Source organism: Natator depressus, chromosome 17 (assembly GCF_965152275.1).
Source record: "Natator depressus isolate rNatDep1 chromosome 17, rNatDep2.hap1, whole genome shotgun sequence".
Taxonomy (NCBI): domain Eukaryota; kingdom Metazoa; phylum Chordata; order Testudines; family Cheloniidae; genus Natator; species Natator depressus.
Window position 1 is genome coordinate 2,261,037 of NC_134250.1, and position 21,790 is coordinate 2,282,826.

At 41.7% G+C, this 21,790-nt stretch overlaps 1 protein-coding gene across 1 annotated transcript in view; it reads left to right on the forward strand.

The window, feature by feature from the left end:
- The window catches only part of TAOK1 (TAO kinase 1), a 107,119-nt gene that overhangs the window by 1,317 nt on the left and 84,012 nt on the right, over window positions 1-21,790 (forward strand). The window lies entirely within an intron of this gene.

Here is a 21,790-nt window from a genome sequence, read left to right on the forward strand (position 1 = left end):
TGTTAATGCTATTTATAGTGAATCTGTCACATTCTCCTTGTTTTATGTATTTGCATAAAGGTGGTTGTTGTGGAATGTTTAAAAAGAAATGTTTCAAAATGCCATTTCTAATGTGCGGTAGTACATCTTGTTGAATACTCTAGTTCAGAGGCTAAAATGTCTGAAGAATAGCTGTAGTGTGCAGTACATTGTAATAGTGAAGACATTATCAAAGCAATGGAAAATCAGGATATATTTTAGTACTGGGGATGTGGATTTGTTTTTACATAGTTCATGACTACAGACTAACCCATCCTATTCCTATATATGTGATGTCAAATATTTCTCTCAAAACAAATTTGAGGTTGCATCTTGATTCCAGTTGTTCCTGTTCCTGTTAACTGATTTGTAACTTTTGTTGTTTTGTAGCTTTTGTTACTTATGTCCAAGGACAAAATAACTAACAACTGATTTGAGCCTTCATGTTAGATTGTTCACAACATTGTCCTAGTTTATGCTAGTGTGTTTGCTCCTGGTTTTAGAACCCTTCTTCTTGGTATGTATTGCCACAAAAATGGAGATACATTTGAATCCTAACTTGACATCTGAACTCGAGAGAGTGAATTTTTCTTTTGTGTTGTGGCTGTCTCAGTAAGGAGAAATGAATTCTGAAAGTTTTGTTTAAATATATGTAGCTTGTTGGTTAAAATAAGAGTCTAAAGTGAAGTGCCTATAGACAGGTCATTATCCGAGAAGCTAAAATTAAATGGCACATGTCGAGGGCCAGATGTTGGGATCAGAATTATGTATGCCTACAATTATTTAAATCCTAAACTGAACTATTGAAGTAGTGTACCTCACGTCACACCCTCCCTTTAAATTCCATTGTAAGCTAACTTTTAAAGAATTTCCTTTAAAAGTTATTTACTCTATTGTACCCATTTATATAACTTTCATCTTTGCCTTTGCTATAATTCCCCAATGTTTGTTACTTGAATAAAATGTTTTAAACAGAAGTTGTAAGACACCGCTAACTTTTTGAAATTAATGAGATTGTTCAAAGAGAGACAATCAAATATCACACTGCTGATTACAGTTTTGTAATGTAAGGTCATTTGTCAAATGTCTCCTAATACTGCATTTCCTGTAATCTATATTTTCAGTGAACAGTAGATAAGGTAAGGAATTTGTTTTAAAGATTGTACAGATAGATCATTGCTGTATAGTAAGATTAGTTTCACGATTGACAAAATGTGTGTAGTCTGCATGCATGCATGCCTGTGTTTGTTTGATTACTTGCTAATTGCAGCCTATTTTTTTTCTACCTCTAAAGCTTCATGTTGTAGTGACTCTTTTTTCCTCGGAAAGGTCTAGTGTCACTCTATCCGCTGCAAGCAGACCATTGCTCCTAAGCCAACCGAATGGACAGTACAGTTCACTTGGAGAATATTTCTGTTGTGTGTTTAGCAAACAGTGGAAACCAGTTATTTTATTAAAGAAAAATGGACATTTGGATAGATTTGTGTCAAACTTAACAAAGACCTGTGGAGAGACAATGGCAAATGTCATAATTTTTTTTCTTGAAATGTATGTTGATGGCCAATCAAGTTATACTTAAACATATAGAAAAAAATTGTCTATTTTAGAATCGCATAGGCGTGTATATTGGTACATTCAGGCCCATATTAGAAGCTAAGGATCTTTGTTCAGCTATTTAAGATAGAATATTGTGGTTCATGATCCCATCCCCCAAAATATAAGGGCTAGGTCTAGCCTCATATTTCATAGAGCAGTATGTTATTAAGCATCATGATATTATCTCCATGGCTCCATAAGACTACCCTCGCAAAGCGGGGAACCCATCTTTAACTCTAGACTTGTTCTTTCATTTCACAAGCCTGCAAGCTCCTGTCTGTACTAGAAAAATCCTCTATTGGTGACATCAGACTTCAGTTACAAATAACTCATGGCATCAATCAACCATGGTTGAGAATGGCTTACCTGCAAGTATATTCAGAGCCATTTTAATACCTATTATGGGTATTGAAAATGGATTGGCACTGTCTACACTAGTGACCAAATTATTCTCACTCCTGAATTGACTTGGTGTAGGGAGAACTCCTGGTGGATACAATTTGTCACCCACTGGTTATTTGCTGCCAGGTTTAAGAGACTGAAAAGATAACTGAGTAGAAAGGGTGCTTTAAAGCACTACTTTCAAAGTTTGTAGAAGGAGTTTTTTTAAAAGAGTGCACATTCTCCATTGTGATTTTAAGAGGAGGAGAGACTGGAAAACAAAATGGAAAAATCCCAAGGATAAAAGGGCATAGAACCACTAACCTTTTCCTGCTCAGGCAAAGTGGCGGGGAAGTTATGTTTTGAAGGGCTAGTAAGCAAAAACAGTTCACCCTGTGAAAATCTATTTGGAGTATCAGGGCATATAATTAGAGTTCAAGTGCATTTTTTAGGAAAAAAGTGTACAACACTGAGGAAAAGAGTGTAGAGCTGTTTAATCACCATTTTAAACAGCTATATGATATTCTCCTTATTTATGTACTGACATACAGTTCAGAGCACATTAACACACAGAGGAAGACGCTGTCCCTGTCTCAAGATGCTTATAGTCTGTCTAAGCAGCTCAACATGTTGGGTGACCCTAAGGAGGTTTCCTAGATCATCTTTGGGGGGGGTGGGGGAGGGGAATTGATAATCAGTATCTGAAAGGATGAGTTTTTATTGCAATGGGTTTGCAGTTGAAGGCTTCTTGTAGTAATTTATCAGAATTTGAAACAGTTATTTGTTGTGGGAGTTCCTGAGGAATCTGAGTTTCATAATTCCTGGTTTCTTTGCCAGAAGAAGTGACATCACTACCACTGTAAAAGTAGTTTGAAAATGGCCTAGTCTGTGGTTGTTTTCGTCTACACACAAACCAATGCAGCATCTAACTAAAATTGCTTGAAAAAATGATTTAAACTGGTGTAAATTCCTGTGTGGGCATACTTAAATAGATTTACACTTGTATTGCTTTAGCTTTTTGCCACTGATTTAACTTATTTTTAACTTATATGGATTTAAAAAACAAATTTATGTAAAACAGTACAATTTATTGTCTAGATAGGGACTTAGATTTCCAGTGTTCAAACATGTTGGCGTTTAGAGGAAGGATGGTTAGGTTTGGTTTCTAAAACAGAAAAAAAGCACTCTTAGTCCAGAATAGAGCATCAACACATAGTTATTCTGAAATTCTTGTTCCGCTTTCAATTTACATCCTACCTTAGGCCTGGTCTACACTAGAAACTTACATCAGTGTAGCTATATCTCTCAGGGGTGTGAAAAATCCATAACTTTTGAGATGTAGCTATTCTGACTTAAACCCCTGTGTAGACAGTGCTAGATTGACTGACAGAAGAATTCGTCTATCCACCTAGCTACTGCTTCTCGGGGGGGTGGATTACCTTGACTGATGGGAGAAACCCTCCCATTGGAGTAGGCAGTGTCTACACTGAAGCACTACAGCGGTGGAGTTATAATGTTTTAAGAGTGGTGCATACCCTTAATCTGGAAGAATTTTCATGTATAGAAAACCCCTAAAATAGATAGATGGGCTCAACTCGTCGCTGAAAGTGACCCTTTATTAATGTGAATGGGCAATAGTTTCTGACTTTTCCTCTGGTATTGTTTGGCTGTAGGCAGTTTTATTCGGGTTGGGTTAATGGGGCATCAGCACATGATTTTAGATGGTGAATGCTATCTTCTACAAGAGAAAAAACTAGAAACTGAATTGTATTTTACTTTTTAAAATAAAATGGAAGTTTAGATTCTGAGGAAAGAAGCAAAAATCAAAAAGGTCTGAAGTTATGACACTTGCAGTTTTTCTATGGCTGTTACTTTGCACTGACACTGGCTATAACTATCTACAGCCATGAAGATATTTTTGTTATAGTAAGGCATAATGTGCAGGGTGACATGTTTTCCCCCCCCCCCATCCCCTTCACAGGTCTATAAAACATCTACATTTGAAAAACATATAAGTTAAATCTTATTTTAAGGTAGTTTTCTAGTGGTATGCCTGTGAATAGGTTTTGTGAATTTAATTTCGCTTTAGCTGTACATCTGTGATGTTAAACCACATTTAAAAATTCTTCTGGCTATCTTATATGGATTCAAGAGTTTACCTACAGTTCAGTTTGAGACTGAACATCAATGTGTGTTACACTCAAAGCTCTTCATATTGGGTTTTACTTTGTTTAAAAATTACTGGGAATTTCAGTGTTGATTCTAAAATTTTAAAAATGGGTGACAAAAATGAAAGGCGGGAATGGGGGATGCCCAATACTCATGTAGGCTGGCGGAGTGGTGCCCGGTACACATGGGAGTGGGGAGGGGTGCAGCAGGTGGTGGGGACCAAGGGGTGCCTGGTAATTACGATGGTGCAGTTGAGGAAACCTTCCGCTCCCTGTGGGCCTGTTGTTGCAGTGGTCTGGTAGTCTCAACTGCCTGGCTCCCTGCCTATCTTGCTCCCCCATTGCAGAGCAGCAGTTACCAACTGGAAGTTACCCTCCTCTGCGCAGGCGTGCTGTATCGTCCAGCAGAGACTCTACGAGGGGGCAGCTGAGCCACCATCTCTCCTTCTGGACTGGGGAACCAGGCCTGGGGAGTTCTGTACTTCAAAATCCAGTTGAAAATTGGGAAAACCTGAAAAATGGCTTTTTTTAAACTTGGGAATTTTGGGGGAAAATTGGGAAAAACCAAAGTGCTTTAGTTATACCATAATTCTTAGAGCACCACCTCAGTGAGTAAAGTAGTCTTCAGCCTCTCCCTTACCTCAGCTACATTAAAAAAAAACCCTGCCTTTAGTAGCTTGCCTCCGTTGGCCGAGCATCAGAAGGCACAACTCTCTCAAGGGGCAGATGGGCCGTTGGGACCAGCCCACCTCTTTCTGCTGCTGAATCAGCCTTTCCACTCTTCCTTGTTGGTTCCTATAACATTTCTTGCCCACTCCCCAGCCTGGTCTCCTGAGATTACCCACCCTAACTCCTGTTGGTTGCAGACTTGAAGGGATTGGGAACCAGCAGCATGGGAAAGTGGAGCACATGATGAGGGTGAAAAGAAGAAGGGCTGGGGTCTTGCAGCAGGGAAGTAGTTTAGATAGGTTCTTCTCAGCATCCGTAAACCCTTCTTCCCTGGCATAGTGCCACTCCATGGCAACAGCAAACCATGGGCTGTTAGCGCACTCGGCAAGAGTTAAATTGCATTAGAGCTCCTTTCAGGGATCTCCCATTTACACAGTATTAGGCATGTTGGCTTATCACTGTTTTCCCTCCCCTTTCTCAGAATATAATGCTGATCTCTCTCTCCAGTCCTCTCTTAATTGTTGACTATTCCGCCCTCAAGCCCAAGAGAGCAGGAGGAAGGTTATTTGTGGAGTTTGTCCTAATGCTGCTTCACAGACAGGCCATTGGAGTACAGTGAGAGGTGCGGTATCTCTTTCCCTGGGAAACCATACTTTACTGGGGCTTCTGAAGTTGGGTCTCAGGGGCAGTACAACATGCTTTCTCTTCAGTATTAGCCTGGCTTGTAGTTGTCACTGACGTTAACTCCTACTTTGCACTTCCTCCCCCAGAGAAACGTAAACCAGTCTGAGAAAGGGGGTTGTGGGTACTATAGGGGATATTACTCTATTGAGACTTGAATGTCACTGTCTTTTCTTCCTCTTCTGCAAATACATGTTGCTTTTGTACTGTCTTGTTGGTGTAAGGTATGTGCTTTGGTCTCTCAGGGCTAGTCTACACTGGCAATGCTAAAGCACTGCCGTGGCAGCGCTTTAACGTGCCTTGTGTGGTCGCGACACAGCGCTGGGAGAGAGACCGCTCTAAAAAACCCACCTCAACAAGGGGCGGAACTCCCAGCACTCGGAGCACCATCCACTTTTCCCAGTGCTGGGGCACTGTTTACACTGGCACTTTACAATGCTGCAACTTGCTGCTCTCATGGGGGGTGTTTTTTCACACCCCTGAGTGAGAAAGTTGCAGCGCTGTTAATTGCTAGTGTAGACAAGCCCTCAGTCTCTGTCTGTTCTGGAAAGCAACTGAGTTTAATAACAGTTAAAATCATTGGTGGATCATCCATGCTTTTGATGGGACTGAATGAGGTTAAATGTGTACCAGAACTGGGCTTTGGCTTTGGTAGTAGTGACCTGATGCAAGCATGGTTTTGAAATCCATTTGTAACATGATTGGCCAAGTCCACGTAGTCAAGATGGCTGTATACATTTTAATATGTTAAGTAAAACACAAGATGAATGCATAACAATAAGCTCATCACATGATCTCCAACTACTGTAACCTTTATTTTCCCATACCTCTTAGCCCAACCTTTGTCAGTCACCCATTGCTGTATTAGATTTCATTTAAGGCTTGTGTATGTTAGGGTATTTTGCACTGGTGTTGCTTCACTAGTGTAACCCGCTTGCAATGTAAATATGTTGCATTGGTATGCAGATGTTATCAGGGATAAATTGCACTGGTGCAGTGTGTCTGTATGGCAGAGGTTGCAGCACTGTAGCTGCACTTGTGTAAAAATTCCTAGTGTAGACAAGCCTGTAGATTAAGCTGCTTGTGGGAATTTGACATTAAAACAGATTCATGTAAAGCAAACCTTGAAAATTTTGAGATACCTACTAGTTTGAGACTGATATGAAAGATGGAGAGGGAGTACTAGTGTGGTTCAGAGACAATGCCCTGTCAAGAACACTAACCTCCATTCATACTCATAGTTGTTAAAAAGGGCAGGGAGAGAGAGGGTTTTTACCCAGGAAAATATCTTAGGAGGCTAGAACCCCCAATCCTCTGGCTGCTGGAAGAGGAAGGAGCTATCTCTCAGAAATGGACCTGATTCTTATCAGCGGCACTGCTTCCTGAAGGCTTCTAATTAGCTTTGTTGAGACTGACCAGAGTCTTGTTCATTACATTTTGTTGCTGCTTGGGGAAAAAACTATGCACAGGGCTGTAGGTACTGGGACTCTCAGTGTGCAGATTCAGGAAGATGTCACTGCATACATTGACATTTCACTATTGTAAAGGATAGAAAACCCCACCACCACCCTTTTTTGGGGTAAAAGGAGGATTAATTTTGGCAGAAATTGAAGTCTTAGAGCCCATCTTAGGAATTGCGCTATGGGATCAGACCTGTGGTTCATCTAGTCCAGTATTTTATCTTTACCGGTGGCCCGCACCAGATGCTTCAGAGTAAGGAACCCTGCATTGGACAGATGTGGGATAATCTGCTCCTTATGAAGGTTTCATTCTAACCCTTAATGCTCAAAGATTGGTTTAAGCCCTGAAGCATGAAGCCAGAGAAAGTTTTATACTTGCCTCTGGAAAGTAGGCAAGTGGATTTTTCAGGTGCTTAGTGGAGCACCATGAACATCTATGAGACTCTAAAGAGCATAAGATACTAAAACAAAAATGTGAATGTAGTGCATCTAGTGTATATTCTTAAGAGTATTTTACTGTTTACTAATAGTTAACCTTTCATGGTGTTCTAATTAGCATGAGGCTATGTCCACTAGACTTCTTTTCTTAAAATTTCCCACTATGGCTTACTGCCAGTGGTAGTGCTAGTGTAGACCGGCTCCTGACATTTCAACTGCTTTATTTTTTATGGTAGTTAAATAACAGCAACTGGTCTGTGCTCGTGCTTGTACCACCGGTTCGGCTGCATTGGTGGTAGCCACGAGTGAGAAATTCTAGTGTTTGGAAGGCTGAAGAGTGTGTGTACAGCTATTACCCCCTAGTGTCGGTGCAGTCATAGCATTGTAAAGGTGCTTATGTTGGAATATTTTATTCCTGTAAGGAAAGAGGAATGATCTATACTGGTATAAGCCTTTGTTGATTTGGGCAAGTTTTATTGGTCATACAGGTAGTTACACCAGTATAAATTCCTGTGTGGACCCTCTGAGGACTGGTCTACACTAGAAATTTTAGCCAGTATAGTAATGTCAGTTAGAGTTGTGATTTTTTTTTTTTAAGAGCATTTCTATACTGGGAAAAGCCTACTAGGGTAGACGAGTTGTACCAGGAAAAATGTGCTTCTGCCGGTATACGAACCTGTGAAAAGTAGTTGTCACAGCGGACCGTGGTGAATATACAGGACCATACATGATGACTGTTCACTGTCTTTTTCATTTGGGATTGTAAACTGTCATTCACCCTCTTAACAGCACTAGTAAAAAATTAACCTCATGGGTTTTTGTTTGCACTTTAATTTTAACTGCTCTTTTGCATACTATAAAACTCTGACTTTCCAAAAATAGAACATCTCTATTAATTCACACTAACCATTGCAGAATACATAGTGGAAGGCCAAGACCCACCCAGTATATAATCTAATGTACGCTATTTTATGAAAGCAACAGAGAGCTCCATTGTGGCTGACTCTTAAAATGCTCTCTTAAAGCCTCCCTCAGCTGCACATCTCCGCAGTTGGCTCATCTAATAGACCTTGTGTCTGGCTGGTCACATTCAGCAGAGTGCTGCTCAACCTCGCCTCTCCATCCTGGTGGGAGCTTTTCCCCCTTCAGTTCACAGATGTATGCAGTACACAACATGCAGCTATAACCAGTAGGTATTTTTCTCGCTGAGATCTGGTCTAATGAGTAAGCAATGCCAACAATCTACCAAAAGCACATTCAGCTGACGTTCTGCACTTACTGAGCCAGTAGTTGAATCTTTCTTTGGTGTTGTTGAGGTGGCCAGTGTATGGCTTCATGAGCCAGCAAAGCAAGGGGTTGGCTGGGTCCCCCAGAATCATCACTGGCAGTTCAACATCGCTAGTGGTAATCCGTTGGTCAGGAAAGAATGTCCTGGCTTGCAGCTTTTTGAAAAGTCCCGTGTTCTTAGAGAGGCAAGCATCAAGCCCCTTCCCTGACCAGCCTACATTGTTATCAGTGAGGCATCCCTGGTGGCCCACTAGCACTTACATAACTGTAGAAAAGTAGCCCTTTCTGTTGTTGTACTCTGTGGTGTAAGGTGGTCTGTTGTCAAAATAGGGGTATGCAACGCCCCACCACAGTTTGGGAACCCCATTGCTGCAGTTCCATCCACTGTTCCCTGTATGTTGCTGAGAGTGACATACCTGGTAGCAGCAGACATTTAATGGCCTTAAACTAGTGGTGGGCAACCTGCAGCCCACGCACGTGCCTGTCAGGGTAATCCGCTGGTGGGCCGCGAGACAGTTTGTTTACATTGACTGTCTGCAGGCACGGCCGCCCGCAGCTGCCAGTGCCCGTGGTTCGCAAAGGACAGTCAGCTCTATAATTCAGGAAGCTAGCTATGTGGATTGCTGAGAGCATGTGGAGGTGAACCTTTCCCCAGTCATTTCACGTCAACCTTGTGACTATTTCCTTGCTCATTCTTCTGCTGTAGGTTCCACCCTAATTATTATCAGTGAACATTAAGGTTTTGGTTTTGACTTAAGGCTGGTCTACACATAGTTATTTCTGTATAGACTATGCTAATATACGCGCCTTTATACTGATATAACTATGTCCACTCTGAGGGCTGTACTACTTAACTACAACTCTTTCTAAACTGATATAATGAAAACAGTACAAAACCTGTGTGTAGATCAGCCCTTAAAGCCCTGAACAGCTTAGGACCTACTTCTTTGTGAGAATTCTTTTACCATGTACTATACTGCCACATCGGCATTCAGTGGAGATGCTCCAGTCAAAGCCTGTGGGTATAAAGGTCAGCAAGCTGTTTCTGTGAGGGGCTCTCAACTTTGGAACTGACACTACCCTCCATGGTTTGAAATAGCCTAAATTTGTTGACTTTCACTCTGTTTCAAGGCCTATCTGTTTATCCAGGCTTTTGGGAAGGGAGGGTTATGATAAGGGCTGGTGTTTGTGGCAATGAGGTGGTGGTTGAGTTTTGAATCTGTCGGCTTATTTTTTGGTTTTGAGGTGAGGGGCATCTGCTGGTTCAGTTTTTTCCCTCTTGCATATGATTGTTTTTGTTTTGTTTTGTTTTATTTTTTAACAAAACTCCTGGCATCCAAGGTGAGCTATAAACCACCTCTGAACACTGCTACCAGCTGTGGGTATATGAATCCGTAATTGCATTGTTGTCTGAGACTCACCAGTTGTCATGCGAGCATTTCTGGTGGGAGAACACAATGGAAGGAGTAGCCCTAGGACTAGGAAGTTGTGGGCTGGTGAGGGAGAGAGTCTACCCTGCAACCTCTGTTTATAATCCTTTTCCTGGGTTAGTTTCAAACAATAGATGCTTGTTTGGTTGATCCTGTCACTGTAGTATGGCGCCAAACTTAATAACAAGACTGAATTTGTTTTGTCCTGTTGAGAAATAAAATGTATTATGACCTCACAGAAATATTAGTCTGACTGAAGCAGGCAGCCAGCTAAGTCAGCCAGCAGATGATTGGTTAGCTTGTATGTCTGGTGGAGATGACAATTAATATTTATATTAAAAAAAAAAAAGATTTTAAATGATCTAGACCCATCATGCTTTTCAAGTAGCTACTTCAGTATGTTTTTTGTTGTTTTTTTTTTTTACCCTTCTGTTCCCTCCTTCCACCTTTCCTGCTTTTGTTTTTAGCCCTCACTTGTTGCATTTTGTTTCAAATTCGATTGTAAGATGTTCGGGGCAGGGAGCATGTTGATCCCTTTGTTTGCACAGTGGCCAGTACAGTGGGGCCCAGTCCCGATTGGGGCCTTCTGACACTAACACAATAAACATAATTCTAAGTAATTTAGCATTCAGAACCTTTGCCATTCAGCTTTCCACTCACATTAGTCTGTCAGTTTGAAGTATTACATGAACTACAAGTCTGCTTGTGGCATGGTGTAGTCAGTTTGCATACTTCAGCAGGAGGGGGTTCTCTCTGTCTGTTGAATACAGGCAAGGTATGAAATCCTCTTCTCTACGGAAAACATACTTGTCTCTCTGGTGTATAATTTGTTTTTATGCCTATCATTCAGGAACCTCTCTGACGTTCATGTTGTATATTCTACAGGCCCTCCTAGAAAGGTGTTCTTCAAAATAACTGCATCTTATGAAAAACTTCTTTCCATGGAGCCTTTAAATAAAAGGGATTTCAAATATTGTACTAATTTCAACTTGCTTAGTTTTTCTGCATCTTATTACATTTTGGTTACAGTAAAAGCCTCTCACTTATAAAAAACAAAATCAATAATATATTACTGTAAATAAACTGCGGTTATTATGCGATATTAATGTGGCTGCATGGGTAAATAATGGTTATGTGCCTTTTTTTTTCCTGCTTTATGAAGAAAATCTGAAATATTTTTAAAAAAATTTGTTTTCTCTTAGGAATATCATGTCTTGTCTTCCCTGTTTTTTCTGGGAGGTTTCTTGGCGGGCCAGATGGCTGGAGTGGGAATTTTTCTCCCAAGCGTGTCTCAGATGTTTTAGTTATACAGGTGTTAATAAAAGCAAGCAAACCAAGAGTTTTAAACTATTGGACCATGAGCCCCTTCCCCTCTCAGTTGCTCAAGTTTTTCTTTCTTTGTGCTTGTGGTGTTGTGGTTATACTCATTCTCCAGTTCAGTGTCTTCCAGGAAAACAGAGGAGACAAGATCTGAATTTCTAATGTGAAAAATGAGCGCCCTGACTGCTCTTCCTCCCCCTCTCTGATTTTTTGTGTGAAGAAAGCTGTCTGGTTTACTTTACACAGTATGGCTTTAGTAGAAAGCAGACAAGCACATATCTATTTTATTTGTCATGTATGCTATTAACTTCTTAAAAATAAAAGTATATGTGAGGTTTTTCCCCTGCAGTGTATGCTGCATATCTTATATAATGTGATGTACATCAGAGCTTAGATGTGACTGGCGACTGGTAGCGGGCACTTTACAAATACCTAGCCATTCTTTTTTGTACATAGGGTTTTTTTTTTTTTTTTTTTTAAGTATGTTTCCCCTTCTTTATGCTCCTGTTTATTTGGAGGTATTTTAATAAGCACCATGTAATGGTGCATTGTTACTCTTCTGTCAGTTTCTACCAGAGGACACCGTAAATGTTTATATAAGAATCGTGGTAGTACTAACAGTGCCATTCCACCAAGATTACTCTTGGGTCCTGGCCAGATTCAGGGGAGCAGCCAGAACCAACAACCTGCCTGAAGGCGAGAAGAAATCAGCCTGCGTATGCCCTAAGAAATGTAACCTAAGACTGCATCTAATTTGGCTCCAAGACTTCTTCCCGTGCCTGGGAGGAGCACTGTATTAGCTTAGCAGCAGCTGGCTTTGTGGAGGTAGTTCTTTGATTATATTTGCATGTGATGTTTCTGCTGGTATAGACACTTCTGTTCTTCTAGAACTAGAGTTCTTAGAACTGTTGGACTAGCTTCTGTAGTCTCTCCGGATCATATCCTCTTCTAACATCTTTGCCAAATCATCTGCAAAGAAGCTGTTTCTTGGAGCTGTGTAAGTGGCTAGTGACTAACAATGCCTGCTTCCTGATGGAAACTGCTGTCATTGGTAATATTAAAAAATAGATTTTTGGTCTTTGAGAAATCATCTAGCTGTAATAAGGGCAAATGGGCGGCAAGCAACATTAGGGGAGATGTTCCTTCCCTGTTACTTTCAGGAACCTTACTTTGTTCTTGGATGTTCTTTACAGTTTGCCTTCAGAAAATAAAAAAATGTTTCATGGCACTGAAAGTTGAATTCCCAGTTCCTCTGTATCCAGCTGGGCACGTGGGTCGGCTGCATGTTTTATTAGGGGGCAATTTCCCACATTTTTCTGGTCAGTTGTCAGGGCAGCATCTCATTTTCTACCTAACGTGTCAGGAAGTTCTACTTTTTCTCTCATCGTACATCCAAAAACTTTATAAAGTGGGCACCTGACATTCCCTATTAACAGCTGGCCAATAGATCCTTTCTTAATAAAGGAAATGTTCCTTGAAACCTACATGTTTTTTTCTGTATCTGTTCCTGCTGGAAAGCATAAGCATAATCTGTTCTTCTGAACTTCCATAAGAACAGAGGCGTCAAATTGCCAGGTATGAAATTATTCTTCTTCTTCAGTTACAAGAAGGATATGGTGTTGTATGTGGCGTTTCAGAACCTACAAAGAGCATTCTTTTTTGTGCATGTAAATTCATTATTTATAAAAGGCATCAGATTGACAGCCTCGGAGATTGTGAAGATGGTAATTTTATTTATCCTCAGAGCAGGTAGAGTACAGGCAGTGCTACTGCAAGAATCCCCAATTTACCTGCCATTGTGCCTCAACCGTATCCTTCAGAGGCAGCCTGTAGAGGCAAGGAGATTGTTCAGTCTATATGCCTGTAAATTGTCCTCTCTGCTGAGACTGCCAACAAGGGAGGCAGTTAGTGACAATTGCGATATTGGTTTTTGTGGTGTGGATGCTTGTCTCCTGGGACTTGTATAGATCTCACCATACTCATTTCACTCGTGCTTCTGAACAGCTGGATCTCAAACAACTTTTGGTCACCGCTCACTTGGGCTGAATTTTGACTCTTTATATAGAGATTAAAGGGTCTGTGTCCCATTACCGCAATCACTGAGTCATCCACTCCCCCATAAAGAAGATTTTAACAATGTGCCTCATGGTGCAAATAATATTTAGGTAGAATGTAGTAGAGTTAACAATTGGTACTGCTGGCTTTAGTGAGTGAGTGGCACTCTGCAACTGGGGGGAAAAAAATCAAGCTTAGTAGTACTTTACATGTAGATAGCACCTTTCACCCTATGATCTCAAAGCACTTTACAGTTGCTGCAGAATGTAGTGGTGTATAGTGGTTAGAGTAAGGCACTGGGGATTGGACCTGGATTTTTATTCTCACCTTTGCCATTGATTTTCAATGTGACATTAGACATGACACTTCATCTCTCATTGACTTAGCTTACTGATCTGTAAAATGAGGATCTCACCTAACTTCTGCAAAACACTTGTGAGATATTCAAATGAAGACTCTTTATAAGGATGTGGTGGTGTTATAGATAACATCGATGAATTAACGTGTAATTCCATCCCATCATAAAATAAATATATATTCCTATTTTATAGGAGAAACCAACTTGACCTTGAAAGTCTGAGGTACACAGCAAGTCCGTTGCAGAACTGGGAATAGACCCCAGGTCTGACTTCCAGTTATCACCTTTAACGATTGGGTAACCCTTCTGATACCAGAAGAGTCCATTGTCCTCTTGGGATATGCACATGGAGATGGAAGGGTGAGGGAGGAGTCATTTGCCATTGCAGTACTTTTCTTTCCTCTCCCAGACCCAGTAGAAGGCCATCAGCAGTGCCAAGTGATCCAGGAATGGAAGGATAGCAGCAGAAGGCTGGAGGAGATGTGCATTTTCTTTCCCCTCCCGGGCTTTATGAGGAGTTCTCAAAAGAATGTTAATGTAGCTTTAAACTGCATTCATTTTTCATCAGGGCCAGCTCCAGGCACCAGCGTTCCAAGCAGGTGCTTGGGGCGGCAGTCAGAGAGGGGCGGTAGAGTTTCCGCAGCCGCAGCGATTCAGCAGCAGCCTCTCCTTTCCGCCAGCCGCGGCGGCAATTCAGCAGCAGCTTCTCTCTCTCCTGCCGTCCGCGGCGGCAATTCAGTGGTGACAGGTTTTTTCACTGCTTGGGGTGGCCAGCCCTGTTTTTCATGATCCACCTTTGTGCTGTGGAACCCCATTCCCTTTCATGTTGGGTTCCAGGGGCAGTTGATGGTCGAGGTAGCAGGGGTAGAATGACTTCCATGCAGTTGCAGTGTCCTGGAGACAGTAGCAGGGAGCAGGAGGCCCCAGATCTGGTGTGGAGGCACATGGCATTCATATGTCTTCCAAAATTCACATAGGTCTTTGGGGCGTAGGGGGGGAATCCTCTACCCCTTCCCCCTCAAAAGAAGAAATTCAGGATAATTTGCCTTAAGAGTTCTTCAGCACAAGGAAATGATCAAGCCTACATTCTTGTTTTACACTAGACTCCCCATCCCCCAGTCCTTCTTTCTCACCATTGCTAACTGAGCTGAAGCTTCACTGGAGGTAGTTGGGAAATCGGAAGAAAAAAGTCTCTCTTAGACACAGCTAAAGAGTTTGGAAAACACCTTATATACCTATGCGAGCTGTGCTGGGATGAATACTTTGGTATTTGCTAAGGTAGGAACCCTTTAGCTTTGCACAGATGTTTTCAAAACAAATTGGTGAGTTTAATTTTACGCTTGAGTAAAGAGTCTGTCTCTCCAATATACTCCCCCCACCCCCAATAGATGTGACTAATTTAAAAAAAAATGTTTTAATTAAATAAACTATTCCTATCTCATTGCTTCTTTATTGGAATGTTTTCTGTCTAGGCCAGAGGTGGGCAAACCACAGCTTGCAGGCCACATCTGGCCCGCAGGACCCTCCTGCCTGGCTCCTCGGCTCTTGGCCCGGGAGGCTCGCCCCCAGCCCCTCCCCCGCAGCCTCAGCACGCTGCGCCGCCGGCGCAATGCTCTGGGTGGCCCGGCAGCACAGGTGCAGAGCCGGTGCTCCGGACGGCACGGCTGTCGCGCTGCCAGCCACTAGTGCTCCAGGCAGCGCAGTAAGGGGACGGGGGGGGCGGGGGGAGGGTTGGATAGAGGGCAGGGGAGTTGTGGGTGGTGGGCAGGGGGTGGGAGGTGGATAGAGGGAGGGGCTGTCAGAGGGCAGGGAACAGGGTTGGTTGGAGCAGGGATCCCAGGGGGCAGTCAGGAAGGAGAGGGGGGTTGGATGGGGCAGGGGTCCCGGGGGGCAGTCAGGGGTGGTGGGTCCGGGGGTGGTCAGGGGACAGGGAGAAGAGGTGGTTGGATGGAGCAGGGGTACCGGGGGGCAAGTCAGGAATGAGAGGGGGAGTTGGATGGGGCGGCCAGGAGAAGTCAGTGGTGGAGGGTCCGTGGGTGGTCAGGGGACAGGGAGCAGGGGGTGGTGGATGGGGCAGGAGTCCTGGGCGGGGGGGCCATCAGGGGACGGGAGGGTTGGATGGGGCAGGAGTCCTGAGGGGGGCCATGAGGGGGCGAGGGGGGGCGTTGGCTAGGAGGCGGGGGCCAGGCCATACCCGGCTGTTTCTGGGGAGACAGCCTCCATACAATTTGGAAACCCACAGGCCAAAAAGTTTGCCCGTCCCTGGTCTAAGCTCTTACTAAAATTTGTCTTATTCTCAGAATGTCATCTGCTTTCATAAATAAAATATATTGTCATAGTAAAGGTGTTTTGTAGTTAAAATGTTGCATTCTACTTAGTCAACATTTAATTTGCCTGTATTTCAAACTCTTGTCTTCTGCTAAATTAGGTCCCAGTCCTGCATACGTTTGCTCAAATGTGCAATTTTACTGTCATGAGAAGTTCTGTATCAGAATTAAATTGGACTAGTCATGTGAGTAGAGGTATCTACATGCTTAAGCGTCTGCAGGATTTGTGTCCTTAGTAATCAAAGAGACTATTAGTCAGGGGCCTGTAGATTACTCTGTGATCCCAAGGCCATAAAATTTGGTGTGGAATCTACCTTTTTCTGCAGAACTATGCATCACAATCTCATCTTTAATTAAAAAAATAAAACAAAAAGAACTCTGTTCCTTATACTTATGAAAAAACAGCTGGTTCATGTTTTAGTATTTAGCCAATGCAGAACTGTCTTCCTGAATCTGTGGACAACTTGAAACAATAGCTCTGAGAAGTCTGATCTTTTCCGTCCATATCAGTGGGATATGGACTCTGAAACGGAAAGCTGGCGATTTGCATATCTGCATTAGTTATGTCACTGCTGATTATTTAGCATACATACAATTATTTTTTACATCCCATAATCCCAAATTGCCTCCTACTCTGTCTCAGCTGCCAAAGCCCCAGCTGCCAGAACTTTCTTGGGCCTCCCGTGATGATAACTTCTCTGATGCAGTCGTGCAGAGCCAATATAAAAATCTATGGCTGGTTGAAATGTAAAAATTTGGGAGCAGCAGAAAAACTGAATTTAGTATCGATGACTAACCCCAGGATACCGTCCTGATGGTTTTATTTTTATATTTAATTCAAGAAAACCCTCAAATTTTAGAATTTAAATGAAGTTGCTACAGAATTTCCTGCCTTCCACATCAGAGTGCCACAAAATTTAGGTTCAACTTGCGGTGGCAACCAGAAGGTCTTGATGGTAATTATGGTAGATGTTCAAATACCCTGGTGAGGAGGCCATAGAAATACCCGGACAGACAGACTGGATGGATGGATGGATGGTAAGGAAGCTGTTAATAGTATAGCATCCCACTTTGCATGCATTCTTTCCCCTTTACACACAGGGAAGCTGTGCTAGGCAGTGCAGGGAAACTGGAGGATATGAGGCAGGGGTTGCCAACCTGAGCCTGAGAAGGAGCCAGAATTTACCAATGTACATGGCCAAAGAGCCACAGGAATACATCAGCAGCCCAGCCGATCAGCACCTTCCCCTCCCTCCCTGCACCTCCTGATCAGCTGTTTTGTGGCGTGCAGGAGACTCTGGGAGGGCGGGGGGGGGAGGAAGTGAGGGCATGGCAGGCTATGAGGAGGGGGCGGGAAGGGAGGGAATGGGGGCAGAGCCTGTGGCAGAGCCAGGGGTTGAGCATTTGAACACCGCCTGGTCCATTGGAAAGTTGGCACCTGTAGCTCCAGCCCCAGAGTCTGTGCCTATACAAGGAGCCACATATTAACTTCTGAAGAGCCGCATGTGGCTCCGGAGCCACAGGTTGGCCACTGCCTGACCTAAGGGAAGGGTGATATATTGCCCTTTCTGGCCTGAACGATTAGCCAATGTTTGGTGCCTTGCCAGCTTGTGACTGTTAGGAAAAAAATTAATGATACAAGTCAAGTATTTCTTTGATATAGTCCTGTTTGTTTGCAAAGAATGTCCACAAAGTCCTGTTTCCCTGAACACAATAGAAACAAACAGCAGCAGACAGTTTCCTTGCTTACAGTTTCCAAGTCTGCCCCTCCATCAAGTCCTCTGCTCCAAGAAATTCTGTCCTTCTGCTCTCTCTCATGACCACTTTCACTTGTTTCTCTCACTGTGTGCTGGCTTTTTTTGTTGCATTTTCTCTCTCCAGAAACAATCCCCTAGCTTCTGTGTTTGCAATCAATCTAGGGAAACTCCTTAGACCACGTAACATCGTTCTGTTCAGACTTTGCCATATGGTCGATTGCCTTGGGCGGCAGCTTCTATTCTTTCCAGCTACTTTATTCCATAAATGGGCTTACTTGCTCCGTTCATTTAGTCTGAAAGAAGGGTGGTTAGCACATCCATCAGCTTTAACCACATCTGTGATAGCTAAAATATGGTTGTGCTGGAAGGTAGCAATAGCTATTTCCTATGCAACATGTTCTGTTAATATATCACTCCAAGGCCGTGGCTACGCAAGAGAAATGACCCACTTCTGACAGTGCTTATCAACACTGCTTCCTCCACCTGTACCCAAAAGCTGGCTTTGAAAACAGTTTAAACGCTAGTATAGACATCACAGCACTGTTTTCAGCATATATAGAAAGGCTGATTGAGAGCACATTCCACAAGGACTCAATCAAGCTTTCTTTAAAGGTGATGAAAAATGTTTGTCCCATCTATCCTATCCATGAAATACTTTTCATACCAGCTGAGTGGTGGGAGAAGAGGTAGTTGCTGATGTTTATTTACTTCATTTTCTTGTGTATGGGGCCAGAGATCTACTGGACTGAGAGATTCTGTTCACTAGGTCTTGTGTACAAAAAGAGCATGTGAAATACAAGGGCTCCTGGTGTGTGCTATTGGAAGACAGTGATGTCTTACCATTGCCTTGTGGCAAAGGTAATAGAATTCAGGACAGTTGTGTTTCTATCTTAGCTGGAATTACCTTTTTCTAACTTAAAATCCTGTAAAAATTGGTTGTGTGTGTTAGGGTAACTTAAGTGCTTCCTTTATAAATTTATGCCAGACAAAAGATCTATGTACACTTGTGTGGGACACAATTCCTTCCAACCAGGTTCTTACAATTTGAAGAATCGGTGTAAAAGAAAATAATTTTTGAAAATGTTTCCAACACATCTTTGGCCTATCCACACTGGAACTTTAAAGTGTACTAGTACCTGTTTTAGTGGACATTGTGTTTAAACTTTTTTCCCAAACAAATCCCTCTAGTGTAGATTGAGACCTTCATCTTTTGTTCCATATTTGCAGGATAAGGATTAATATACCAAAATAAGAAAAAGGCTAGATAATTTTCTCACTGAAAACCTGCAACACACTTTAAAAAACCACAGTTGATGCATTCGTTTGTGTTATTTTTGAATGCGCTGTGATAAATTATCTTAAACTATCTTCTTAGTTGAGAGGAAGTTAAGCACTGACATGCAAAAGTCTCTGATTTGATTAGTATTTTAGTGAACCTTCTGCAAGAAGAGATGATATATTTACCGAGTATATTGCATTGAAAGTAATTTTACTCTTTAGTTTTATAAGTACTTGCAGGTGTTGCTATAAAAAGAACCTGCAAGTTTTGATCATAATTTTGACTTTCATTGATGTTTCTTTACCCCCATGTAATTTGCCCATCATTGTGATATTCAGACTTCAGATTTTCAAATATAATAAGGCTGTCAAGCGATTAAAAAAAAAATCGTGATTAATAGCATGATTAATCGCACTGTTAAACAGTAATAGAATACCATTTATTTTGGATGTTTTCTACATTTTCCAATATATTGATTTCAGTTACAACACAGAATACAAAGTGTACAGTGCTCACTTTCTGTTTATTTTTGAATACAAATATTTGCACTGTAAAAAACAAAAGAAATAGTATATTTCAATTCACCTAATACAAGTACTGTTGTGCAGTCTCTTTATCATGAAAGTTGAACTTACAAATGTTGAACTATATACAAAAAAATAACTGCATTCAAATATAAAACAATGTAAAACTTTAGAGCCTACAAGTCCACTCGGTCCTAGTTCAGCCAGTCACTCGGACAAACGAGATTGGTTACATTTGCAGGAGGTAATGCTGCCGGTTCGCATGGCACTGTTGTAACTGACATCGCAAGATATTTACATGCCAGATGTGCTAAAGATTCATATGTCCCTTCATGCTTCATCCACCATTCCAGGGGTTATGCGTCCAAGCTGATGACGGGTTCTGCTTGATAACAATCCAAAGCAGAGCGGACCGAACCATGTTCATTTTCATCATCTGACTCAGATGCCACCAGGAGAAGGCTGATTTTTTTAATTTTTTTATTTTTTTATTTTTTTTTTTTGTTGGTGGTTCGAGTTCTGTAATTTCCACATTGGAATGTTGCTCTTTTAAGACTTCTGAAAGCTGCTGCCACACCTTGTCCCTTCCAGATTTTGGACGGCACTTCAGATTCTTAAACCTTGGGTCAAGTGCTGTAGCTATTTTTAGAAATCTCACATTGATACCTTCTTGGTGTTTTGTCAGATCTGCAGTGACAGTGTTTGTAAATCAAACAACATGTGCTGGGTCATCATCCGAGACTGCTATACCATGAAATATATGGCAGAATGCAGGTAAAACAGAGCAGAGGGCAATCAGTTCACCCCCAAGGAGTTTAGTCACACATTTAATTAATGCACTGTTTTTTAACGATCGTCATCAGCGTGGAAGCATGTCCTCCAGAATGGTGGCTAAAGCATGAAGGGACATACGAATATTTAGCATATCGGGCACGTAAATACCTTGCAATGCCGGCTACAAAAGTGCCATGGGAACGCCTGTTCTCACTTTCAGGTGACATTGTAAATAAGAAGCAGGCAGCATTATCTCCTGTAAATGTAAACAAACTTGTTTGTCTTAGCGATTGGCTGAACAGGAAGTAGGACTGTGTGGACTTGTAGGCTCTAAAGTTTTACATTGTTTTGTGTTTGAGTGCAGTTATGTAGCAAAAAAAATCTACATTTGTAAGTTACACTTTCACAATGGAGATTGCACTATAGTACTTGTATGAGGTGAATTGAAAGATACTGTTTTTTATCATTTTTACAGTGCAAATATTTGTAATAAAAATAAGTGATCACTGTATACTTTGTTATTCTGTGTTGCAACAGAAATCAATATATATGAAAATGTAGAAAAACATTGAGATACTACAGTAATGGGGGGTATATATATGTGGGGGTATATAAGTACCAGAGAGAGAGAGAGCAAAGATTCAGGAAGAAATGATAACAGCTGTAGCTTAATAAAACACAAACCTGTAAGTGAGGGGAATTTGAGGAAGCAAGTCGTCATGGCTATTTCACACTTGATCTAGTGTTCTGTCATACCAGGATGTCCACTCTTCATACTAAAGTGTTTCCAAAACTACTACAACAGAGCTTTTGTTCCTATGAGTTTATAACATTAGTGTAAAAATTTCCTCAAGGCTGAAACTTATTACAAAGCTTCATCCTTGGAGTAGGAGTGTGTGCACCAAATTTCCAAAAGTGTAAAAGCAGCCAAAAATTTCTTTTGTCTGGTGCAGTATTGCAGCACATCTCATTAGCATGGATTTTATACTCACATTAAGTGGGTATTGGAGTAAAAGGCTCCATCTATACAAGGATTTTAAAGTATGACATTAACACGTGTTAGCTAATGCATGCATTAATAGCATGTTTTAAGTCTAGGATACATAAGGCACATTACCGTTAGCATGTAATAAATTGGTTGAGTTACATTGTAACCCCCCTTATTAACATGTTAGCTAATATGGTTTAATTTACACATTTTTTAAAACCAGGAACTTGCAGGAAGCATGGATAGGGAAAGTGATGTTCAGAAACGTGTTAACTGATCA